At 41.8% G+C, this 26,294-nt stretch overlaps 1 protein-coding gene across 42 annotated transcripts in view; it reads left to right on the top strand.

Moving 5' to 3' along the window:
- The window catches only part of NRCAM (neuronal cell adhesion molecule), a 319,153-nt gene that overhangs the window by 59,968 nt on the left and 232,891 nt on the right, over positions 1–26,294 (top strand). For 40 of the 42 annotated variants that reach the window (XM_021063526.1, XM_021063566.1, XM_021063563.1 and 37 more), the window contains exon 2: positions 7,160–7,298. The exons of the other annotated variants lie outside the window; for them this stretch is intronic. The gene's annotated coding sequence lies outside the window, so the exon portion shown is untranslated. The remainder of the gene's footprint in view (positions 1–7,159; positions 7,299–26,294) is intronic. 42 annotated transcript variants of the gene reach the window in all.

The following is a 26,294-nucleotide window of genomic DNA, read 5'->3' as shown; positions in this document are numbered from 1 at the left end:
AGTGTCTGTGTTTCGTTTCATAAATCTCATAGCTCAAGTGACCTACTTTCCAACACTAACTAAAGTTTTGTCTCTCACCTACTGTCTTCCCTTCCTCACCAAGTTTTTGTTTATTTGTTTGCTCATTTACAAACTTCAGAATTCGAAGAGGCAGGCCACTGTGCAGAAGGGTGCAAATCTCATCTCTGACATGGAGAAGCTCTTTGACTCTGGGGTGTGTTACTAGTCCTTGCTGGGACCCAATAGGCCCACGTAGAAAATTACTGTGGCAGGAGTTCCCACTATAGTGCAGCAGGTTAAAGATCCAACTGCAGTGGCTCAGGTCACTGTGGAGATGTGGGTTCGATCCCTGGTCTGGGAACTTAAATATGCCATGATTGCAGCACCTCCTCCACCAAAAAAAAAAAAAAAAAGGGAAAAGAAAGAAAGAAAAAGAAAAAAATGCTGTGACTTTGGCCACCTTATGGAATTATTTATAAGATTAGGAGAAGTATTGTCGGAGAGGCCCTCGGCCCACTCTGTCCCATGACTGTCACTGAAGGCTGATGCACTTCCTTTTTTACTGGCTCCCTCCTTTCATACCTGAATAAAGGTTCAGAATTGGGGAACTGTGACCGTGCATGCGAGCCTCCGGCAAGTCTGTGTAGTTCAAACTGGTGTCCTAGCAAACCGCCAGATCACGAGCCTACCTGGCAGTCACTGTAAAATCACCCACCACAAACATAAGGCCACAAAACGCCAAGGGTCTCTTCTCTCTGCTCTGCTCCACCCATGTGATCTGTCCAAAGAATCTGAAATAACGGAAAATGTACACAGCACTTGTTCGCGCAGCAGATGGGATTCATGTACCAGAAGCTCTTTGTGCCGCCAAACCCCTCGCACATCCTTAGCCGTGGCGGAGGGAAGGGGGGAGTATCGCACCTCCTTCTTTTCTTGGATTTGCCATCTTTCATCTCTGATGCCAGTGTCTTCTCAGAGGATTTGCAAGAGAAGAAAAGTCTCACTGTTCTGGAAACGCTAGAAGACGTTCCAAAACTTTCTTAGTGTTCTTCCTAGCAACAGAGCCAGTGACTTTCTCCACGTTTCTCCTGGGTGGCACTGTTCTTGTGGTGTTCGTCACTTTCTGCCACTGACTGGCCATGTCACCTGGGGCCCTGAGTCCATTTTCTGGGCCTCTGTTTTCTCCTCTGGGGAGAATAAGAGGGCCCACCTCATAACGCCATTATAGAGACGAGGTATCTACCAGCCAGTTACAGAAGTACCCAGTGGGGAGTCAGCACTCAATCTGTGTTGCTGTGTTGTCCTTGTATTTGCATAAGTCACGATTGCACCTGTTGGGCTGGTGGAAGTAACATAACTGAGAATCACACGGCTCGCGTTGGGGGTCCTGATTTTGCCAACTCACTGGCTGGGACTGAAACTACACTCCTTCTCGGATGGGACTTGAACCTGGTCAAAGCTCAGACGGGGACTTGAATCCATTGTCGTTTCACTGAAACTACTCACCTGGTGTCAGGACTTACTGACGCTCTGGCTTTTTTGTCTCGTCGCAGAAAGACCCCGTCTTGAGGCAAAGCGATAGGCAGCGTGAGTTTATAAGCACAGGATGCTGGTGTGCGATACAGTGGCAGGCAGGGGAGCACAGCCCTGGGAACCCAGAGGGCTGCGTGTCTATAATGAAAGAAAAAGTGGGGAGGGGAGACAACCACCTTCTTCCTCATTCTTGGGCACATTCAAGGCTTCATCTTGAGTTCCTCCTTTGACTCTGTGTCGTCTAACTAGGACTCTCACGGCATTCTTTATTTAAATCATAAGTATATTAGCAAAAGGGTGGTAGCATATGCTAAAATATGATAATTCATCCTCGATTTCAGTAAAATGTCCCCTTTCACTTTGTTTTTTCCCCTTTCTTGTATATTCCTGACTTGGCTACATGCAGAAAAGCTCCTCTTTAGGGGCTGGGAACTCCATGACTTCATGCAACAATATTCAGATCCCTTGTCAGGGTTGGTGGCTTGAGTGTGCCCAGTGCTCAGATGCACCTGGTCTTCCTTCCAGGTGGTATAGATTGTTGCTAAGTTACTGGATTTTTTTTTCTTTCTTTCTTTTGAGTGGTCATTAGCTTAAAACAGGGTCCCACCCTCCCTTAAAATCCCCTTTCGGTCTTCAATCCCCTAGTGGATTTTTATTATTTATTTATTTCTTTGTCTTTTGTCCTTTTAGGGCTGCACCTGCAGCATATGGAGGTTCCCTGGCTAGAGGTCTAATCAGAGCAACAGCTTCCGGCCTGTGCCAGAGCCACAGCAGCGCCAGATCCGAGCCACCTCTGCGACCTACACCACAGCTCACGGCAACACTGGATCCTTAACCCACTGAACGAGGCCAGGGATCGAACCTGCAGCCTCATGGTTCCTAGTTGGATTCGTTTCCGCTGCGCCACGATGGAAACTCCCCCTAGTGGGATTTTTAAACTAAAAATTATTCTACTCTATCCCTATCAGGATGAATCATTACGAAGTCACCTGCTCTTACTAAAAGTCTATTTTTATCTGTAAAATGTCAAGAATACTTATTTTTCTGTGTTGAAGCGAGATTATGTCTGTGGAAGATAAACCTCAAAATGGCATACAGCACAAGATTGTATTAGGATCGCTCATCCCTGTCTTTGAGCAGATGCTGACAAGTCTTAGTCACCTTGGTGTCTCTCATGGTTCCCAGGGTTGTCCCTGGCCTCTAGTGGACCTCAACAGTAATTGTCAGGTGAACACTTTTAACAGTTCAACATAACCGAGAAAAAGGAAAAGAAGCAAGCCGGGCGGCCTCTGTGTGGTTGGCAGAGATGGCATGGGATCTACACATACACTCACATGCTTTCTTTAAGAGTTGCCTGTCAGGCCCACCCTCTGAAGCTTTCTAGTCTTCCTTTATGTGCAGCAAGCCCTGGGAGGACCAGAAGTATCCATTAGAACTGTGAGTGAGGATGGGTTTGGTTGCTCTGGGTACTATGAGAAATTACAGCTTGACAGCTAGACAATTATTGTGGATATAGAACAACTAAGAAAAGCAGATACAGGAAGTTAAAAAGCCCTTCAAATGTGGGGGTTTTTATTGTAAGAGGAAATCCCACGAGGCTTACTGAAAGCAAAGTTAGACAAAGCATTTGAAATCTTAAGAGAACAAGTCTACGTTGGCAGGGGTATACCAGATGACCTAAAATGATAGACTCTGCTAATTTTCACGATTGCCTCAGGAAAGGATGAGGCGGACTTGGCCCTGTTTTTGCAAGATGTTTCTCAAATGTAACTTCTTGGTCTGCTGCACAGGTAATTACACTAACCATAAAGTTCATGTTGCCAATTATCTCAACTGTGGCCTAATTTTCTCTAATGATGCTGAAAGCTAATTCTTCTGGGTTTTGCAATCTCCAGCAAGTAAATGTTAAAAGCTTTATCTAGCAAATGAATTGCTTGGTCACGTCAGTTTATGTAGCTGTTTATTTCGTCAGGATGATTTGCAGCCAATTTGGAGAGTTGGTAATTATTAATTTTAAGGAATGACCTCGACACTGAAATGAATTCACTTTGATTTATTAATAGTTGGGTTTTCCGTATTTTGATGCCACTCTTTGCTCTGTGAACTAGTGATCAGCTCTGTGTTGTGTCATAGCATGAACATCATTCTAAGTGGCATGCTTGTCTAATCTGTAGGTGACATGACAGTGAAGGGTGTAGCAAATATTTTGGAAGGATAGAATTAAGATGTCAGAAGTTTTTGGCAAGTCGGAATGAAGAACTACATTCTAGAAAGGTGAAATATTAATAGGGCGAGAGATGCAAAGTATTACATTTAGAATGGATAAGCAACGAGGTTCCACTGTATAGCACAGGGAACTATATCCAATCTCTTGGAATAGAGCATGGTGGAAGATAACATGAGAAAAAGAATGTGTGTGTGTGTGTGTGTGTATACCTGTCACTAGGCTGTACAGCAGAAATTGGTACAACATTGTAAATCTACTGTACTTTAGTAAAAAATAAGTAAAAATTTAAAAAAGAGAAAGCCTTCTCTTGGTTCTAACAAAAATAGCTACAGAAAATAGTGGAGACATTTTCATCCTGGTATGCAGTTATATGAGGGGCTGGTCAATGAGGTGCTGTAATTTTAGTCCATATTTATTGGGCAATTGGAGCTGTGGAGAACAGAGACTCAGGGCACCCTTAGGAGGAGGGACTGATCCCTGTCTGGATGTGGGAAGTGGGAACATCACCAGGCTTGGAGGCAGCTTCAGAAATGGCTCCTTTCTCATGCCCTCTCTTCTGGCTTCTCTGCTTCCTGCTGCATATTCAGTATTCTGACTCCCATATCCAGTCCAGATCCCAGAGAGAGTTGATTTGATTGATTTGGCTGTTTATCATCTCTTTCCCAGGGCAGAGGTGTTGGCACCAATCTGCCTTGGGGGTCAAAGCCAGCCTCTCTGGATGCCCTGGAGTCAGATGCTTATGCCAGGTCCTATCATTGGCCATCCCTGCAGAAATGGCAGTGGATCCCTGATTTTTCTGCACAGTGGGCTGCTGTTGGGGACCTTTATACTAGGATATGATTCTGAATCTGTCTCCAAGGGCCAGAATTGAGACTAAGAAATGAAAATTACAGGAAGAGAGTCACCTCCACAGAGTTCCCTGAAATTGGAATTGGCTGTAGGCAGATAGATGGTGGACACATTTTCCAGGCCCCTTCCAATTCTCAAAATCGTGTTTTCATTTTCATTGCCACTCTCCCATTTTTTCCCAGAAGTGTCTAATGAAAACCGTCTTTTCACATTATTTTTAAAATGAGCTCTGAAGATGATTCTGCCACAGTATAATTAGAGTCTGCCCAAGGTGTCAGAATCAGTCATGCTTTTGCATCAGCCTCTTAAATAAAATGTATTTCATATGTGCAGTATTCGTAAATTAGATTTTATTGTAGTCAGTACTGATGATGCTATTTAAAGAAAGGAAGTCATTTATATAATGTAAATGTATTGGTACCACAAACTGCAACAAAGATGCTTCTCTAAGATTTTGAAGAGGAGTGTAAGAATGTTTCATACTTTTTCCCCAAGGAATTATAGATAATGTTCCAAAGATTTCAGTTAAGCTTTTAAACTCACACATCACGAGGGACTGAATCATTTAGGACAGATTGCAGCGGTGACTCTTCTGACAGTTGTCTGAGCTAGTCATTAAATCTCACTAATCAAACTCTACTAACTTGGAAGTGTGAGTGTGTGCATGTGTTGTTCTTGTTGTCGTCGTGAAGGGAGAATAAAAATCACTCTGTACAATGTTAATCCTTTCCCAAACAACAGAAATTAGTTATTCAATCAGAGAAAATCTGAAAGCACCAGGAAAATTCCAGGATGCTTCGGTTCCCACTTTGCAAGGTGAGAATGCATTGTGACAAACAGAGGTGACACATACAGGGCAGGACAGCCTTGCCTCCAGCTGCCTATTTACCATCCTCCCTCGAGGCAGGACATGGCTCGTTTTGGAGCGAGACTGGCTTTGTTAAATTTCCACTTCTACCAGTTTTGGAAACAAGACCCAGGGTTCTGAGCTTCCGTTTCCTGATTTGTATACTGGAGATAATAATAGTACTTAAGGTCAGAAAGTTGGTGTGAACATGAAAGCACTTTGCACAGTGTCTTGCTCATGCAGAGTATTGGAGAATTTAGCTCCTAGGATTATTTTTATCTTCATTTTTCCATAAGGGCCGGGAACCCTGAGGGGATGCTCTCCTCTGCCCAGAAAGTCAGGAGCTCAGGTGCTTGTCAATGGTGTGGCTCCCATGTCATCCTGTCATACCCAGCTTGGCCCAAAAGAGGGTTGTGTCCTGTCTCAGCTCCTGATCTGCCTTCACCCTCCCTGGAAGACTTGACTCCATCCTGGTCTCACTTCTTTGCTTGGACTTTGCACAAGTCATGGTACCTCTCAGAGGCCTAATTCTTATCTCTTGAAAATTGGGGAACTGCATATTGTATGGGGTTTAAAAATTTGGGATACTATTAATTTAAACTATATTTCTTTTCAAACACACTTGAGGTGTCAGGTGCAGAATGTGTAGAGAAGATACAACTGTTAGCGCTGAGTCAGTGTTGGACTCTTCTGCCTTCCTCTCCTTGGGAAAAAAAGTGCCTTGCTTGGGCTCCTTCCCACCTGATCTCCTGATGTCATGGTCAGGGATTTGTTTGGCTGCATGGAGTCAAGCCATTGATATTTTTTAAGAGCTCTCCCAGTGATGCGCATGTGCCCGCCAGGTTGAGAAGCACTTAGCAAGCCCAAGGTCAGGCTGTCTGTGGAGAAGGCAGGCCTAGACTGCAGGGCTTCTGCTCTTTTTTCTCTATACACTGACCTTAAGTTCTGGTTTTAAGAGAGGTTTTTCTGAACAGTTTTTTTTTTTCTGTGATTTTTTTGCACCCTTTCTCATAAAAGTGAGCTATTAAATAAACACACTATTCAAACACGTCTGTTCATTGGCTTCCGTTTAATTAAGGTTTCGTTCTGCGCCATTCTACCTTAACCTTATGCTTATGGTGTGTTCTGAAACGGTCGTTCCCAGATGCCTTCTTTTCTCCCCGCCTTCAAAGCCACCTCTAAAATGTAATTGCATGGCTGCGTCCCTGGCTGACACCGTCAACCTTGATCAAATACTTAGTTCTTCATTGTTTGTTCTTTTCAGTCTGTGTTAAGAGTCTTCCCAGCTGCGGCCTGTGTGTTGCTGTGATTGCAAAGCACCGTGTATTCCCATGAAGTATTAGAAGTATTAGAGTGAAATGAGATCAAGTGCCTTTTTTTCCCCTCTTTGATTTGTGTGCAGTTGTCTCTGGCTATTTGGAGGTCATTCAGACTTCTGTCCTATACCAAAATGTAATTGGCATCGTGTTACCTGTTTTCATTACCTGTTGCCACTAAATTGCTTCAAGTTTCTTAGACACTGATGTCCTTAAGTGCAGTAATGCTTGGTTAAAAATAATCATGGGATTTGATTTGTATTAAGTTCCCCTTGTCGATCTTACTAGGACTGTTGAATGAAATCTCAGTTTAGTAGAATAAGTTCACCCGAAACAATTTACACTGTTCTGTGTTTTTTTCTTTCTTTTTTTTTTTTTCCTTCACAGGAATCTTTGTGATATTCCACCTCTGTTTGCTGAAGACTTTGACCAAAGCTATTCTCACCAGCTGGCATCCTGAGAAAAGGACAGCTTCCAGAATCAGGGAAACTTGCGGGAGACTCCTGGCCCAGTAGATCTTCTGCTGGTGAGAATGAAACAGTTTCCTCTTTGGTCTTCAGACGTTGAAATGAGCTGTTCTGTCTTCTAAGATCTGCTTCTTGTCAAAGAGGGCATAGATTAGTGAAAATTCTCTGTTAAAGAATTGCAAATTTTTCAGGAGATTTTTTTCAGTAGTTATGAAGAAAATCAGTTGACTATTTTGAACGAACAGGAATTTGTTTGAAGTGTAGATTTATGAATGAAGATCTATGAAGACTTACTGGAACATACACACACACACACACACCTCTTAAAAAATCAGTAGTGTTTCTCTTCTCAGAGAAATTTCCTGTGTATTTGGGGTCTCTCTTAGCCTTAATTTCTGCTTACACTGCCTTCTAGGATTGTTTTAAGGATCAAACAATATACCTTATGTGAAATCCCTTTGTAAACCGTGGACTATTATTTCCACAAAAGTAAGAAAGCAATGACCATTTCTGAACATTTATAGTCATCCAAATATTCTCATACCCTCCAGTCTGGGGTCCTCCATAGTTTGATTCATTTTTCCTTCGATTCAGTAGTTTGCTAGGATCTCAAGACGCAAAGGTGCTAAGTCCTTCCCTTCAAGGACTCTCTGTCAAATACAGGAGGAAGACACAGAAATAAATATGACCAACTCCAATATGATATAAGTATATTGACAGTATGCTAAGGAATGGAAATGCCATCACATGCAGCCTGGGGCCAGAGGATTGTATGTGTAAAAGTAGACTTCCTGGAGGAGGTGACCCCTGAAATGGTCCTTGAAAGATGGATAGGAGTTAGTGTGGTAAAGATCAGGGTGGGGTGGAGGAGGGCATTGCAGTCACAGTGGCGGGATAGGTGTGTGTGGAAGTAATAAGTTGTTCAGGATTGTTGAACCATAGATGCGTGTATGTTTGTAAACACTGAGGGTTTTTTTAATTGATGTGTAGGTGATTTACAGTGTTGTGTTAGTTTTAAGTGTATAGCAAAGTGATTCAGATATATGTATTTTTCAGGTTCTTTTCCATTATGATTTATCAAAGGATATTGAATATAGTTCCTGTGCTGTACAGTAGGACCTTATTACCTCTATGTTATATATAGTAGTTTGTATCTGTTAGTCCCAAATTCCCAATTTATCTCTCTCCAATCCCCTTTCCCTTTGGTAACCATACGTTTGTTTTCTGTGTCTGTGAGTCTGTTTCTGTTTTGTAGATAAATGCATGTGTATTATAGTTTAGATTTCACCTGTAAGTGATATCTTATTTTGTCTCTCTCTGACTTACTTAGTATAGTAATCTCTAGGTCCATTCATGTTGTTGCAGTTGGTAACATTTCACTCTTTTTTATGGCTGAGTAGTAGTCCACTGTGTGTGTGCATGCACACGTGTGTATCACATCTTCTTAATCTGTTCATCTGTCGAGGGACATGTAGGTTGCTTCTATGTCTTGGCTAGTCTGTGGACATAGGGGTGCTATGTATCATTTCGAATTAGAGTTTTGTCCAAATATATGCCCAGGCGTTGGAATTGCTGGCTCATATGGTAACTGTATTTTCAGTTTTTTGAGGAACCTTCATAATGTTCTCCATAGCAGCTGCACCGGTTTACCTTCCCACCAACAGCAGAGGAGGGTTCTCTTTTCCAATGAGGGCTTGTAAACTGGCAGTCATTGGCATTTTAGGTGTTACGCTGGAGAAAGTATAGAGAAAGAGCTGCAGGTGAGCAAGATTGAAGGAAGGAAGATTCTTTTGGTAACGATCTGGAGAAGAGATGGGAGGATTAGAGTTGGTAGAAGCAGTGAGGAAGTGGAGAGAAAAATTTCAGAGAGCTAGAATGTTGCATTTGGTGATTGGGTGTTGAAAGTGAGAAGACGTCAGGACTTGGGATTGTCAGTTTCTGACTTGGGTCGCTGAGAGCCTGATGATGTCATCAAGGGGCTTTAGGAGGGACACAGACTTGTGGGGGAGGAGAGGACTTTGAAGTATATTTGGGACATCTACATCAAAGTGTCCACCAGGCAGTTGGAAGTGTAAGTTTGGAGGGGAGGAGAGGATTCAGGGCTAGCAACACTACTTTAAGAGGTCTTAGCAATAGTTAAAAATCTTTTACAACAATATAAATTTGATTTTGTACTTAAACGTTCACTATTATTCATTCGGGCACGTAAAACACAACTCATCACCTTCTCAAACTCCGTTATTTTGACATTACCTCATTTTGTTTGCATCTGTTCTTGTGGGTCTTATTTTCTTGACATAATAAAGTAGGATTTTTCCTAATGACAAATGTTGTGACCTTTTGAGTTTGACTGCAGGAAGTGTCACCCAGTATTTACAAAACAATGTAAACCCTCAAAGGTAGGAGAGTCACAAGCTGGTGCCATTCTCCACTGTAATCCCGGTGATTATAGAAATTATGTCTGAAAAGAGCTTGGCTTTCCAAAGTACGGTTTTTTTTTTTTTTTTTTTCAGTATAAATCAAGGTTTCCTGTGCATTCCTGGCTTTCATTGCTCTGCCCAGGATCTGAGCCTGGCCCATGGGAGACTGAGGCGGGTCTTGCATTCCTCCCGGGGGATGGTGCCAGGGCCCCTCCCTTCCTTTGGGAACTGCCCAGCATCAACCCAGAATGTCATTAAGGAGGATGGTGTAACAGAGGCCGCACTGTTTGAGATCAAGTCTACCCGAGTTGGAGTTTTGAAATACATTACTCAGAGCCTTCTTTGAGGGAATGTCATGGGTAAAAATTTTAAATTCAAATAATACTCACAATAGTACTATTTTGAGGGAATTTTATTTGATTACTATGGCCTTGATTAGCTTTACGGATGTTTTTCCTTAAGACCTGTTGGAAAATTACAAAATGACCCTTTTCTCCTCTTTCCAGTTCACTTCTCTGCCGTCCTTCCAGAGACTCTCAAGATCAGTTAATCTGTCACTTCCATTTTTATACACGAGAGAATTAATTTGAAGCAAAATTAAGTAACTGACTCAGTGCTGAGAGCCGGAGCCAGAGCCCTGGTCTGTTGAAACTCATTCTGTCCTTTCCACTTCATTTTTCTCCCCTCGTATTCCAAATCTTTACTGAACTGTGAAGTTATCTAAGTATCTTAAAATAGGAAATTGAATTAAGTCAATCAGCTCACACCGACGATATATGCTTTGGTTAATCACTCTACATTCAGCCAACAAGAGTTTGCTTTACTGCTTTAGGCTCTGGTTTTATTATTTTTTATTTTTGTACCTAAGCATTTTTTTTAAGTGTGGCTTTTGTTTTTGGCATCCTTTATTTCTCTAAACTGGTCCCACTGCTACAAGGAAAGATTGGAAGAGAATCAAAATTACCTATGCTTAAATTCCAGGTCACATGGGACTGTCGCTTCAACATCCATCATCAAGCCAATTTTCCCCTATTAGGTACTTTGAGTAAGAATGTATTAAGCACATTCCCTAACAATGCAAGTCCTGGCCACATACCCCAGTTTCCCGAAACATTCTATTTTTTTTTTTTCAGTTTTATTTCCCCTTTTAAAATAAAAGGCAAAGTTTGTACATTAAAAAAGACACTCAGTTATTTTAAAACCAACCTTTTTAAGCAGAAGATATTCCCGATTTGGCCAAATACATTGTAGTACCGGCTGACTTTCATGTATAGAAAATGAATTCATGGAAATGCTGAGTTGGTGTAACTTAGAATGACGTCAGATGCATGCAAGTTGTAGGTGGTCTTGAGGACAATGAATTGTTCTCTGACATTCCCAGAATGGGCAGTCATTACTGTGAAACCAGTGGGCTGTAAATCGTCAGGGTGCGGGTAAAACAGCGTGATTCACTCAGCCCGAGAGCTGCCGGTAACGATGGAGGTTTCCACTTGTTTATGTGCAGGACACATATAAGAAATATGTCTCCCAATTTTTCTCTCTCTCTCTCTCTCCTTTTCTGCCTTTCTGTCTGACTCATAGTCTCTGTGTGATAGGCACAGACTCATATGAGGTCTCCGAGATGTGAGACCCTTGGCACTTTGGGTTTATGGCACTAGGGGTGGGGACAGCCTATCTTGGATTGGGAAACTGGCACATCACCCTTCACTTGATAAGGAGACCCTGGGGAGACCCTGTCTTGACCTGATTGCCTCTCCATAGCGTGGTCATACTGGACAGATCAACGGCAGGAACAGGGGTGGATGGATGTGGAAGCTTAATGCAGATAGTAGATGCAAGATGGCGCAATGGCTTGGGAAGGGCAAGTCCACGTTCATCGCCGTTGTTTGGCTTGGTGGTAAGGTCTTCTGCTGAGCTCACTTTCTGTGGCCAACAGTATGGGGGGCTGCTTTCTGCTCAGATTCCAGAGTGAGTGTTGTAAGTACGGTTAGGCCAACAATGCAATGGAAAGCATTTATGTTAGCTTTGGAGGTGCCATTTAAAAGTATTTGGAGTTTGAAATAACACTCAGGACTGCCCTCCTTCTGCCCTGTCACTGGAGCACAGAATTCTGCTCAAAGAGGATTGTTTAGGGAAAACTCCTCTTAGAAAGTAAAAGCCTTGGAGTTCCCGTTGTGGAGCAGTGGTTAACGAATCTGACTGGGAACCATGAGGTTGCAGGTTCAATCCCTGGCCTTGCTCACTGGGTTAAGGATCCAGCGTTGCCATGAGCTGTGGTGTAGGTCGAAGACGTGGCCCAGATCCCGAGTTGTTGTGGCTTCGGTGTAGGCCAGCAGCCGTAGCTCAGATTCAACCCCTAGCCTGGGAACCTCCATATGCCAAGGGAGTGGCCCTATAAAAGGCAAAAAGACAAAAAATAAAAATAAAAAATAAAAAAAAAAGTAAAAGCCTTAGGTGAGTTGCTAGAGGGACCCTTTTGAATGGGCAGTCTTCCAACAGGCTCACATCATATTTATCAGTAAAGTGTGTTACTCTCTGCCCTTTTGTAGTATAGGATTTTGAAAAGAGAGGGGACAGGAAATGCTGAGCCACCAGCTTTTTGATCCAGATTCAATCCCACTGTAGAGGTCATAGACTGCATCAGCAATTTGTGGACCATTTTCGGTGGAGGACAATGGCAGTGGATTTGTAATCAGATAATGTCCTGCTACATTTGAATTTTTCACTCTCCACTGCCTTTTGTTGTTTGAGTCCTTTTGAAATTATTCTTGACTCAGGTTTATCATTAACTTTCTGAACTCCAGCTTCTGCACTAATATCTTGCTGCTCATGTTAAAATGAGAAGAGCGACTAGAGAATTTATTTTTGCATTTGTTAATAGAATAGCAAGGCAGCCTAATATGAATTAATGACTCTTCACATTTTCCCATAATATAAGCTGGATTTGTTGTCCCCAGGGGATCTATTTCAAATTCATGGCCTCATAAGCCATTCTAGCTGGTTGTTGGCTTTCTAGCTTTTTAAAAGCTTCTCCATAATGGATCAACTGAGAACAATAAATAATACATAATTTTGACTTTAAACTTTGAAAACATTTTTGATTGTTCTCAATATAAAGTGGAAAATGAAACAACTTTTTTCAACAATCAATAGTAAAAGTATTTGTGCTTTTTCTTTTCAGGCAAGCACCATCCTGAGGCAATTATGTCTTGTGAATATGGTTTCAAAAATAAAATCTGTGAGGAAAGATTAAGGAGAGAAACATTATTGAGGATGTAAAACCTACTAATGGGGTTTATTCATCCTTTGTGACATCTTTCCTTTAGAGGACACGTGTATTATCACTGACTGAACTATTCAAAAATGGTGATACCCACTTGGGTAATAATTACCTGCTTCCAATATTTCAAACCATTCTCTCTCCTCTTCTGTTCCCAAGTTCCCACTTTGGGGAGTTCCCTGTGACCTAGCAGTTAGGGATCTGGTGTTGTCACTGCTTTGGTGAGGGTTTCATCCCTGTCCTGGGAACGTCCACATACCGCAGGTGTGGCCAGAAAAAAACTTTGCAGTTTTGTTTACAGTCATCATATCAGTGTATGTGTATCATATACAGAATGTCACGCAGCAGAGGGACAGAGAGAGAGGAACAGGCAGAAAGAGGCGAAGAAAGAGAGACTGAATGAAAGGCAAGGCATCGGTGTTTTCCGTTTCCTGCGCATAAACCAAAGCAGTATTTCTAGTACATTGCCTGCCTCTGCTTTATTTCTTGGGTTTCTTTGGCATTAAAGCTACATGATTTCTTCCTGTGAAATTGGATTGTTATGATCATTATACAACTACAGATGTGATAAATTCATTTGGGTAATTAAAAAAAAAAGCTACATGATTTCTGTGACTTACCAAGCCACAAACAGGTGCCCAGAACCATATCCCAAGTTAGGGATCTGAAAATAGAGTCACTGTAGGGGGACAGTGATGTGTCACTCTGATCCCTTGACCCTTTCAGGACTAAGATACCCTTTTTTAAAAAAAAAAATGTTGGAGCATAGTTGACTAACAATATTGTATTAGTTTCAGGTGTATAGCCTAAAACTATTACAACATTTTATGTCAGTTATACATATACATATATCTATTCTTTTTCAGATTCTTTTCCCATATAGGTTATGATGGAATCTTGAGTAGAGTTCCATGTGCTATACCGAAGGTCCTTGTTACTGTGTATGCCAATCCCAACCTCCCAGTGTATCCCTTTCTCTCACGTTTCCCCTTTGAGAACCGTAAGTTTGGTTTCAAAATCTTTGAGTGTTTCTGTTTTGTAAATAAGTTCTTTTGTGTCATTTTTATTAGATTCCATGTATTAGGGATCTCATATTATATTTGTCCCTCTCTCTGTGTCTGACTTACTTCACTTGGTATGAGAATCTCTAGTTGCATCCATGTTGCTGCAAATGGCACTATTTCACTCTTTTTCATGGCTGAGTCATATTCCACTACATACTCTTTATCCAGTATAAATCCTCTTTATCCAGTCCTCTTTATCCAGTCCTTTGCTGATGGACTGAGATGCCCTTTCCCTAGCTTCTGGGAGTCTTGACAGTTGAGAGCTCACAGTGGGGCCCTTCCTGGTGGCTGCCCTCAGCTCTTAGCTAAAGAGAGTTGCCTTACCTAGTATTCTACCACTTGCCCCAGGGCAGCAGTGTACATTTAATGGCTTATTCATCTGGGGACACAAAGGCCCTTGCCCCCATTCAGGACAACACTGTTGGACCTGTGGGGTCAGCTGGAGCTTATGTTGTGACTGTACCACAGCCCGGCTTCTCCCACTGCCTCGCCTGCTTTATTTACTTTGCCGTATGTGTTGAGCTCACGAGCCCTCACCAGTGACATCCCCACTGGTAAATTCTCATCTCAGCATCTGTTTCTGTGGATGCCTGACCTGCAGCCACTGCCACACGTGGACCATATCCTGTGTACATGTGAGTGTGAGTATGTGTTTTTAGAGTAGTGCGAGAAAGTGCTGGCTCTGGAATCATAATCGTAGAACTCTGACAATTGAGCCTATGCTGTTCCTGTGGAAAATGAGGATAACACTACTGACCTCTTAAGAGGTATTAGCAGGATTTGATAGCCAAGTATTCAGGGCCTGGCACCCAGGACACACTCATTAAACTATAGCTTTTGTTGTAATTACCTACAAATAATCCATAAATAATATACTAGTTCCCACCAGTTGATTACAGTCCAGAATGCATTTGAATGTCATTTTTATGACATTTATTTTAGTAGAGTTTCAGGTTAGTAAAAGATGCATCATCACATGCAATTTTAGGTAATTTCTTCCACAGCGTCCATTCCTTTTAATTAAGTATGTGGAGATGTTGGGCAGGGTTCCAAAGGGAACCTAAAGTGATTAAAGAACTGAAAAGGAACTCCTACTAGAAAAAAATTGAAGGATCTGGAATTAAGGTTGGAAAATTGAGGGGTAACTTGCCTTCGATCTTCACTTACATAAGTGGAGGCCTTTTATGAGGGGGGTATTGGACATGTTTTGTCCATGTTCACGAGGACAGAAGAAGAGAAAATGGACATAAGTGAAAGGAGAAGTTAGTTGGGTTTGTATCAAGGGAATTTCTTTATTCTTGGACAGTAAAAAGGAAGGAACTTGTAGAATATATACTTTTAAAATTCTTCAAAAAGAAGAAGACGAAGAAGAAAGTGTTCATTCCCAAATCACTGAGATGCTTCCCAGAGAATTTATGGGGCACTCTGACCTCCGTGATGCTGTGATTTCTGATTTCAGAGATGATGCTTCTGAGAAAGTCAGGCACACGTGCTCTGTTTTGCAAAGAAAAGTCCTGTTTGACCACTTTCATTTTCTTTATAACTAGCTTTCTTAAAGTATCTTTGAAAAATGTCCAGATGCACCTTGTATGTGGGTTTCTGATAACGGAGCACATCTTTTTCATGGAATGGGTGTCTTTCTGTCTATTTTAAAATCTGATAGCTGTTATCATAATTTTCAATCACATTGTGTGTCATCTCTTTGTATTCTCTATAAAAATAAATGAAAGCCTACCATCTTGGGCCATTTATATATACGCAGGCTAAGTTCTTTTCAGACTCATTTATTGGGATGACATGGTTAAAATGAACACGTGTGTGTGTGTGTGTGTGTGTGTGTGTGTGTGTGTGTGTGTGTGTATTGCATCACTGTCTCACTCTCTTTAGAACAATAGGAAGAAGTCTGGAACTTTGACAAACATCATTTTCAATCAATTAATGGCTTAGAGATAAGATGAAAGAAAGGATATGAGACTAGGTTTTTAAATGTTCTTTTAAGACCTCGGTGTCAAAAGATAAGAAGAAGCCATTAAGCTGTTTCTCAATTACTAGTAAGTATATTGGATTTTGCATTTTCCCCTTGGCATGTCTTGCCAAATATTCATAGGCAGAGACAGAATGAGGCAGCTGAAGGAGACTCAGACTATAAGCCAAAGTGCCCGGCTCTGCCTCCACCACAGCCCCCAGATGCTTTGTCCCTCCCGCACTGAACTATGTCCGCATGGATTTCCTTTGGATCTCTCCCAGCATCCTGTATCAGATGCTCATTGCACCATAATCCTTTCTTTCAAAAAAAGCCTGACAGGGAGTTCCCACTGTGGCACAAGGGGATCAGTGGTGTCTCTGGAGCACTGGGAGGTAGGTGCAGTTGCAGGCCTGCACAGTGGGTTACAGGATCTGGCCTTGCCACAGCTGTGGTGTAGATCCCAACTTTGGCTCAGATCTGATCCCTGGCCCGGGAACCCCATCTGCCGCAAGGTGGCAAAAAAGGCAAAACAAAACAAAAGAAGCCTGGCAGACCTTAGAGTGCAACCACTGAGGGGTCAGTCTTGGGGTCCCCTCACACCTTGACTTAAGGAGCTCCATTTTCATTAGCTATTTGTTTTTATTTTTAGCACTTACAGCTAGAGGCTTTGTTTAAGAGTTTATCTGATTAGGAGTTCCTGTTGTGGCGCAGTGAGTTAAGGATCCAGCGTTGTCTCTACAGCAGCTGGAGTCACTGCTGAGGCCTGAGTTCGATCCCTGGCCTGGTGCAGTGGGTTAAAGATCCAGGATTGCTGAAGCTGTGGAGCTGGTTGCAGCTGCAGCTCAGATTCAATCCCTGGCCTGGGAACCTCCATATGCCGTGGGTGTGGCCAAAAAAAAAAAAAAAAAAGAGTTTACCTGATTAAATGGATCTCCTGCTAGAACCATGAGTTTTGCAGGTATTCCTGCTGATCCCATGCCTCTAGGATTCTCCCCAATATTTCCAGTTAAAATACCACATTTTATCGCTTCCTTTCCTGCCAAGTTAAAACTCTTCAAATGGCTCTCTAGCTCATAGGGGTATGTACGCCATACCCCTGTGTTTCTGGCCGCCCTGCCCAGCAGTGGAGGGGGCCTCTGTGTTCTAACACAAGGTTCCCTTGCTCTGGTTACTGAGTACAGAGCCTGAGACTGTGTGAGCTCTCACAGGCAGCTCCCACAAGTGAGGTCCTGACTGATGTTGCTCAGCATGGTCCTTTCCCGTCTTCTGAGCCTCCCATGTCATCCTCCTCCTTTGGAGCACACCTCCTCCGCAGAGCCTTCCTTGATTATTCCAGCCCGTGTTAATCTGACCCATCTCTGAAATTCTCTCGCAAGAGCGGGCTTTTATGCCAATGTCGCATTTTACCCAGCTGACCACGGGGTTATGTAGACGGTGGGTGCACAGTGTTATTTTGGTCCCCTGGGGCATCAGGGACTATGGTAGCGGTCACTCTGACCGCCCCTCACCTAGGGAAATAGGCATTCTGGATTCATCCCCAAATGGAAATTTTCAGTGTAATATATGCATTAAGAGAATAAGGTAAATGTATTCTGGAAATAAATTTCAGCAACATGGATGGACATAAAACTTCCATTAAGTTTCAACACACTGAAGCTCAAAGCACTTGCTTAAGAATAGATGATACAGGAGTTCCTGCCGTGGCGTCCTGGGTTAGGAATCCAACTGCAGTGGCTCGGGTCACTTGATTCCTGGCCCTGCACAGTGGGTTAAATGATCCAGTGTTGCTGCAGCTGTGGTGTAGGTTGCAGCTGTGGCTCAGATTCAGTGTTGGGCCAGGGAATTTCCATATGCCATGGGGGGGGGGGCATTTAAAAAAAGTACAAATGAACTTATTCATAGAACAGAAACAGACTCACAGACTTGGAAAAACTTATGGTTACCAAAGGGGATAGGTGGTGTCGGGGGAGGGACGGACTGGGGTTTTTGGACTGGCACATGCATGGTGAGGTGTATGGAGTGATTGGCCAATGAGGACCTGCTGTATAGCACAGGGAACTCTACCCATTATTCTGTGACAATCTATGTGGGAAAAGAATCTGAAATAGAATGGATATGTGTACATGTATAACTGAATCACTCTTTGGTACAGAATATTGTAAATTTACACAATATTGTGAATCAACTATACTACAATAAAACTTAAAATCAGGTGATATAGGTTTTAAACCTGTTCTGTCTCTCACTTTGGGTTCATTAGCAAGTTATTTATTCTTTATGATCTTTTTAAGAACTGTAATAAAATACTGCCATTCTTTTTTATGTTTCCTTTTATTTATTTTATTGAAGTAGAGTTGATTTACAATATTGTGTTAGTTTCAGGTGTACAGCAAAGTGATTCAGTTACACATATATGTATATCTAGTGTCGTTCAGATTCTTTTCCCACATGGGTTAGTACAGAATATTGAGTATGTAGGTGCTGTATGTAGGTCCTTGTTGGTTATCTGTTTTATATATAATAGTGTGTATCTGTTAATCCCAAACAACTATTTTGTCCCTTTCCCCTTTGGTAACCATATATTTGTTCTTTCTGTCTGTGATTCTATTTCTGTTTTGTAAATAAATTTGTTTGTGTCATTTTTTTTTTTTTTTTAGATTCCACATATAAGTTATCTCTTACGACATTTTGTCTTTCTCCAGGTCCAGCTATGTTGCTGCAACATACTGCTATTTTTTTGTTCTTTGCACTTCTCAAAGTGCTTTTTTTTTTTTTTTTTTTCCCTGCACGTTCTTTAATTTGAACTTCACAATGACCCATAAGGTACCTAGGTAAGCTAGCATCTCTCAAACAAGAAAACTGAGCTTGGAGGCATGCTCTCAAATCTTAATGGGTTAAGCTGACAGTAGGATAGGATCGAAAACGCAAATCCTCTGGCTTCTATTTTAGTGCTCTACTAAACTGTTACTAAAAGTGTCATCTCCAGGCCAGCTGCTTGGGCGTCCCTTGGGAACTTGCTAAAAATGCAGAAGCTCAGGCCTCACCCCAGATCTGCTTAACCTGAATCTGCATGTTAACAAGATGCCCAGGGATTCCTATGTACTTTAAAGTAGGAGAAATATTTTAAGAGTGGTTTAAGCCTCTCGAAAAGGTTTTTCAAAGTTTTTCCTCCTGTCTCTGCCATCCAGTCTCCTGGGTCTAATCTTCCTTTTCTTTGGTGCCATCTCGAGCAGCACTGATAGATTTTTAGTTACTTTCAGGTTTTTGCTACGTTTAAACACACTCTAGTCCACTTTGAAAACTTCAAACCCTTATGGAAAGAAAAGCTTTCCTTTCCGCCAGTCCAGCTTGTCCCTTCAAAAGGCTTTTTGTTTTTTGTTTTGTTCTTGTCTGTCTTTAAACCAAATGTCCTTTCGTCCAAGGTCTCACTCTTCGTGTTGGTATCGTGATGATCCTCATTGTTCAGAATGAGAAATTCAGCTGCCCTCCTAAACAGGGTAACTCAGAAGTAAAAACCAAGCACACATACTCACCGTAAAATAACCAAGACTTTTCAGTCTCTCGTCACTGTATTTCACCGGTTCTTGGCCCCAGGATGGCACATGGTTGACTTTGGCAAAAACTGAAGTTGATGAAGTATGAGACTGTACTTCATTAAAAAGGAATATTTTTTCAACTTCTTGTTGTTAATTTTTATTTAAGGTTTTCAGTCTTTGACTTGGAAGCCAAGAGTTAGATCTATTCACCGTTAGCCAAATGACCACCCTTGGATGTTCAAGCTGGAACCTGCCCAAGTCCTCGCGGGTTGTGTTTGTTAGAATTCTTGGGGGTTGTGTATTCCCCAGTCCCAACCATATATTTTATCAGACTTCTAACTCCCACCTCCATCCCTGACATGAAAGTTTCATTTCAGCTCTCAGGCAACCTCCTCCAAGTCTTGTTTATTTTCACTCGAATGTGACAAGCAAGGACAGCTTTTGTCTTTATTTCTGGTTAGCACACTTCATAAATATTCATTTGGGGCTTCTTTTTTCAGCTACTATTTTGTAATTTGTTATATTTAAATAAAATTTGAAGTGAACGATCACTCCCAGTACGCACTTTAATGCCGACTGGAGTTGTTTGTCTTGATTCTGGAGGTCCCGAGACAGACAGGAGTGACTTTTTTTTTTTTCTTTGTAGGGCTGCATGCAGCATACAGAAATTCTGGGGCTAGGGGTTAAGTCAGAGGTCAAATCAGGGGTCAAACGCAGGCTATGCCACAGCCACAGCCACACGAGATCTGGATCTGCGCTGCATCTGTGACCTACGCTGCACCTTGCAGCAAGGATGGATCCTTAGCCCACTGAGTGAGGCCAGGGATCAAGCCCACATCCTCATGGACACTATGTCAGGTTCTTAACCTGCTGAACCACAACAGAAACTCCAGGAGTGACTTTTTAAGGCTGTTTTCCTAGGCTACCTGAGGCTGGGTGTGTGTGTATGGTGTGTGTTGTGGTGTGGCTTGTGATTCAGTGGGTGAGTAAACATGACAGGAACGGAAGGAATATTTCCAGAGCATCTGCAGGGGTATTTTACTGGGCAGCATATCCACTGTCTCACCGTGTCTGTGCAAGGTCACCGTGAGACAAGTGTTATGATATCTATCTTACAAGCCTGGAACCAAAGCTTAGAAACAGTGAGCTATTTGCTGTAGTTCACAAAGCTAGCAAGCGAAGGAGTGGTGGCCGTAGATAATGAAATGTGTGTTTCGCACTGTTCTTCTTGTTGTTCTGTAGAAATTGATAGCGGGCAGTTTTGTAGTAAGTCCCTTTAGCAAGTCGATATGCTTTTCATTTTTGGTATATTAAGTTAAGAAAAACATTACTAAACCTGGGCTCCTGGGAGTAGAGCCTTCCGTTCCTGCCCTTAAACCTCAGCATATACTCTTAGATGCCAGGGAATCAACCCCAGTTTTCTGTGGATTGCTCTTTTAGTGTTTCTGTTCTGGATTCTAGTACCAAACACTACTGTTATCTCTTTGTAGAGAGTTTTCCCCTACCTTCAAGAAAGCTCTGGGGAGTTCCTGTCAAGGATCAGTGGTTAACGAATCCGACTAGGAGCCATGAGGTTGAGGGTTTAATCCCTGGCCTCGCTCAGTGGGTTAAGGATCCGGCGTCGCCCTGAGCTGTGGTGTAGGTTGCAGACTCGGCTCGGATCCCGCATTGCTGTGGCTCTGACGTAGGCCGGCAGCTACAGCTCTGATTTGACCCCTAGCCTGGGAACCTCCATATGCTGCAGGGGCGGCCCTAGAAAAGGCAAAAAGACAAAAAAAAACAAAAAACAAAAAACAAGCAAGCTCTGCTTTGCAGAAGTGTGTTCCTTCCTCCCCACCTCTGGAAAACATCACAGATGCAACTCTTAGGTGACCCTACAGGCTCAGCACCACACACTTAGCAGTTTTCATGCACCTCCTTCACTGCTTTCCATGCTTTCCTGAATGTCAGCAGGAAACATATACCCCTTTTTAGGGCTGTTTTTCTAAACTTGCTAGTCAGGGAGTTAATCTTTTTGTATTGTGGGTCTGTTTCTTGATTGTTACATCAAATTCCCTGTGTCTGTCCTTATTCAGCTTGGTGACTGTCGACAAAGGACCCCTCCTGGGTACCTTTCTATCTTGGGTAGGGGTGGCATTGCCTCCCTGCCACATAAATCTTCACATGTTAAAACCAGCCTGAGGCAACTCTACATCAGCCTCTTAAAATTTTTGCTGAAACTTAAAACACACTGTTTGCCTTTGGATACCAAATGAAGGCCCTTTTTTAGAACCCAGTAACACTTAGAGTTGTCTATTATCTGCCAGGCAAGATGTAATTAGACTTCCTATGCAATTTATCACATGATTTAGGATGTGTGATTAGAAAAAAAAAAAAAAAAGCCAAGGGAAGGAGTATTTTTAAATAATGTTGAGTTTCCCCCCGAATATAAAAGTAATACACATTCTTTGTGAGGAATTTAGAAAGTGAAGCAAAATGCCAAGAAAATAAAATGATACAGGTAAAAAGATTAATGTTTTGATGGGTGTTTCTTTCTTTCTTTCTTTCTTTTTCTTTTGTCTTTTTTAGGGCCACACCCACGGCATATGGAGGTTCCCAGGCTAGGGGTCTAATTGGAGCTGTTGCTGCCAGCCTACACCATAGCCACAGCAACGCCAGATCCGAGCCGCATCTGCGACCTACATCACAGCTCATGGCAACGCCGGATTCTTAGCCCACTGAGCAAGGGCAGGGATTGAACCTGCAACCTCATGGTTCCTAGTGTGATTGGTTTCGCTGTGCCATGACAGGAACTCCCGGGTGTTTCTTGCTAAACTCACACACACATATAGATGCACACACAACATAGTAAGCTTTTTGCAAAGCATTTTTAATGGCGTTAATGCCAAGCAAGCATTTTTCTCCTTTTTAATTCTTTTTATTTGTAGAATGGAATATCACATATATACAAAAGAGGGAGAACAGCTCAGTGTTCAGGAGCATTTACTATGGAAACAGACTGCCTAGATTCTGAACTTGGCTCTACCGTATGCTAGCTCGTTCCTTAGGAAAGCAACGTTATGTTTCTGCGCCTCCGTTTTCCCAAATGGGGACAAAATTGTATTTATTCATAGGTAAACTATTAGTTGTTATTTTTTTTAAGTAGAGATAATATATATATGTAAGGTGAAAAAAGCTACTCATAATCTACCATTATTATTTTGCTTGTGGTTTTTTTTTTTTTGGTCTTTTTTTTTTTTTTGCCTTTTCTTGAGCCCCTCCTGCAGCACATGGAGGTTCCCAGGCTAGCGGTGTGTAGCCACTGGCCTATACCAGGGCCACAGCAATGCGGGATCTGAGCCGCATCTGCGACCCACACCATAGCCCACACCACAGCCCACGGCAATGCCGGCTCCTTAACCCACTGAGCAAGGTCAGGAATCGAACCTGCAACCTCATGGTTCCTAGTCAGATTCGTTAACCACTGAGCCACGATGGGAACACCATTTTGCTTCTGTTTTATTCCTTGATCACACCCCTTCCCTTTCCCCAGAGGTAAATTTTGCCCTAAATCCTTGTTTAGCTTTACATATTTTGAACTTTACATAATCAATCTCATATAACTTTTTACTTAACATTATGTTTGTGAATTCTTCAAGGTGTTTTTTCAGTGCCGATAGAATATAGTTACAGTTTTTTTTTAATAATGATTTTTATGTTTTCCATTATAGCTGATTTACAGTGTTCTGTCAATTTTCTACTGCACAGCAAGGTGACCCAGTCACATATACATGGATACATTCTTTTTTCTCACATTATCAAGATCCATCACAAGTGACTAGACATAGTTCCCAGTGCTATACAGCAGAATCCCATTGCTTATCCATTCCACAGGCTGTAGTTTGCATCTATTAACCCCAAATTCCCAGTCCCTCCCAGTCCCTTCCCCTCCCTTCCCCTCCCCTGCCTCTTGGCAACCACAAGTCTTTTCTCCAAGTCCATGAGTTGCTTTTTCTGTGGATAGGTTCATTTATGCCACATATTAGATTCCAGATATAAGTAATATCCTATAAGTATTTGTCTTTCTCTTTCTGACTCACTTCAAAATGTAGTTACAGTTTTTTTTAAGTCCCTTTGGGTTGCATGTAAGTTTCATATAATTACAACTCGTGCTGTTGTGAACATTGTTGTATATGTATGTCTCTTGATGCTCACATGCAAAATTGGTTGCTGTTCTTTTAGCTTTTAGTTTTTTTTTTTTTTTTTTTTAAGGAGTCTACCTGCTGGGTAGTAGTGTTACGTGCATCTTTGATTTCACTAGGTAATGGAGGATTATTTTCCAAAATGGTTGAACCGGTGCGTTTACACTTAAACCAGAATGTGAACAAGTTGGAAAGCAATCCATCCAAGCAGTCTAAAGGCAATTTAACTTCTGCTCTGTGTAGATGATATGTCTTCTCTCTTTGATTGCTTTTAAGATAGGCTCTTTTCCTCGGAGACCAGTAGTTTTGTTATAGTAAGTCTAGGTGGTATTTCTTATTATTCATCCTTCTGAGTATATATTGTAGTTTCTATGTCAATAAAGTCGTCTCCCATCAGATCTGGAAAAATTGTCGCTGTTACTTTCAACATTGCCTCACTTTCATTCTTCCCCTTTGAAACTCCAGACTTACTTAAACCTTCTCATTTTATTTTCTATGACTTAAATTCTCTTTCATATTTTTCTTCTGCTGTGCTATGATATGGATCATTTATTGAGCTGTTTTCTTTTGAATAATACTGTCTTTAGCTGTATCTGTTATGATGTTTTTCATATATCAAACTTTTAAAACTTTTGTTAAGTTAGATGATCTTATTGTTCATTTTCAGAAGTTTCTTTTCTTTTTTTTTTTTTGTAAATCTGCCTGGCCAACTTTGTAACATTTTATCCTTTGTGATTTTAAAAAAATTAGTTGTGATAAAATACACTAAAATCTTTTGCTATCTTAACCATTTCAAGTGCACAGTTAAGTATATTCATACTGTTGTGCAGCCAATCTCCAGAACGACTTTTTTTGTCTTTTTTTTAGGGCCACCCCCACACCATTAGGAGGTTCCTAGGCTATGGGTCGAATCAGAGCTGTTGCTGCTGGCCTATGCCACAGCCACAGCAACATGGGATCTGAGCCACATCTGTGACCTACACCACAGCTCATGGCAACACGGGATCCTTAACCCACTGAGCAAGGCCAGGGATTGAACCTGCATCCTCATGGATTCATTTCCACTGAGCCATGACTGGAACTCCCCAGAACTATCTATCTTGCTAAACTGAAACTGTGCTTATAAAACAACCCCATAGCTCCTGCTTCCCCACCCCCCCGGCCCCAAGCCTCTGGCAACCACTGTCCTACTTTCTGTCTCTATGAACCTGAATTCTAGGGATCTCAGATAAGTGGAATCCTACAGTATCTGTCTTTCTGTGTCTGCTTTATTTCAATGTAGCATCTTGTCCTCAAGGTTCATCTATATTGTAGTGTGCATCAGGATGTCCTTCCTTTTTAAGGCTGAATAATATTCCATTATATATTCCGTTGTGATGTTTCTTACCCTTTTCCTTTCTTTAACCATTTCAGATATAATAATATTTATTAGTATCTAATAATTATAACATTTGGTATTCTTGGGCATCTAGGTCTGTTTGCCGATTTTGCTTCGTGGTAGCTTGTTCTCCTGAGTGTTTGGTAGTGGGGTTGACAAGGTTGTGGTAGAATGAACTTCGTGTCTGGGAATCCTGGGACCTGTTGCAAGGAGGATCTTAATTTGCTTCTGCAGGAGTCTGGAAGTTATCCATCCGGAACCATATTAGCCTTTCAGAATTAATGTCAGAATTTCAGGTGCAGTCCCTGTCTCACAGTGGCACCAGGCTGCACAGTGTATTCTTTCTGGTAGCTTTCACTCAGATGCCTTGCTTTTTCATATAATCTAACTTTTTAAAATTGTACAACCATATTTGTTGGTACTTTATCCGTGGGAATTCTGTAAAGTCTGGTTTGAGGGTACATTTCTCCATTGAAGATCAGATTTGTTTCTAAGGGTAACAGGGCTGGTTTACTTAATTTGTTGGCTTTGGATTTAGGGGGATCTTGAAGAGATTGTAAGTCAGGACCTGAAATTCCAAAGGAACGGTGTGGTGGCTTCTGATTACAGAATTTCAAAGAGATTTTTTTTTAATCCTTCACTCAATATCAAAGTCAAGAGGGACAGTTTTCTTTGGCGATCACCCTTTATAGGGTGAACTTTTTTTCTGTTTCAATAAGGACATAACCCTTGGGGATCCAGGTTTTATGTATTTGCCTCTATTCTGACTCTTCTCCTGATACTTGTTGCTGCAAATGGCATTATTTCCTTCTTCATGGCTGAGTAGTATTGCATATACATACACACATTTTCTTTATCCATTCCTCTGCTGATGGACATTTAGGAGGTTTTTTTTAATGTCTTGGCTGTTGCAAATAGTGTTTCTATGAACATTGGGGTGCATGTATCTTTTAGAATTAGAGTTTTCATCTTTTCTGGATGTATGCCCAGGAGTGGGATTGCTGGATCATAGGGCAACTCTATTTTTAGTTGTCTCAGGAAAATTCATACTGTTTTTCCACAGTGGCTGTAGCAATTTACATTCTCATCAACACTCTCTCTAGCATTTATTATTTGTCAGATGGCCATTCTGGCAGGTGTGAATTGATACCTTATTGTAGTTTTGACTTGCATTTCTCTAACAGCTAGCAATGTTGAGCATCTTTTTGTGTGTCTGTTGGCCATCTGCAT

This window comes from Sus scrofa, chromosome 9, assembly GCF_000003025.6.
Source record: "Sus scrofa isolate TJ Tabasco breed Duroc chromosome 9, Sscrofa11.1, whole genome shotgun sequence".
Lineage (NCBI taxonomy): Eukaryota > Metazoa > Chordata > Mammalia > Artiodactyla > Suidae > Sus > Sus scrofa.
This window is presented reverse-complemented; position numbering and strand designations above follow the sequence as displayed.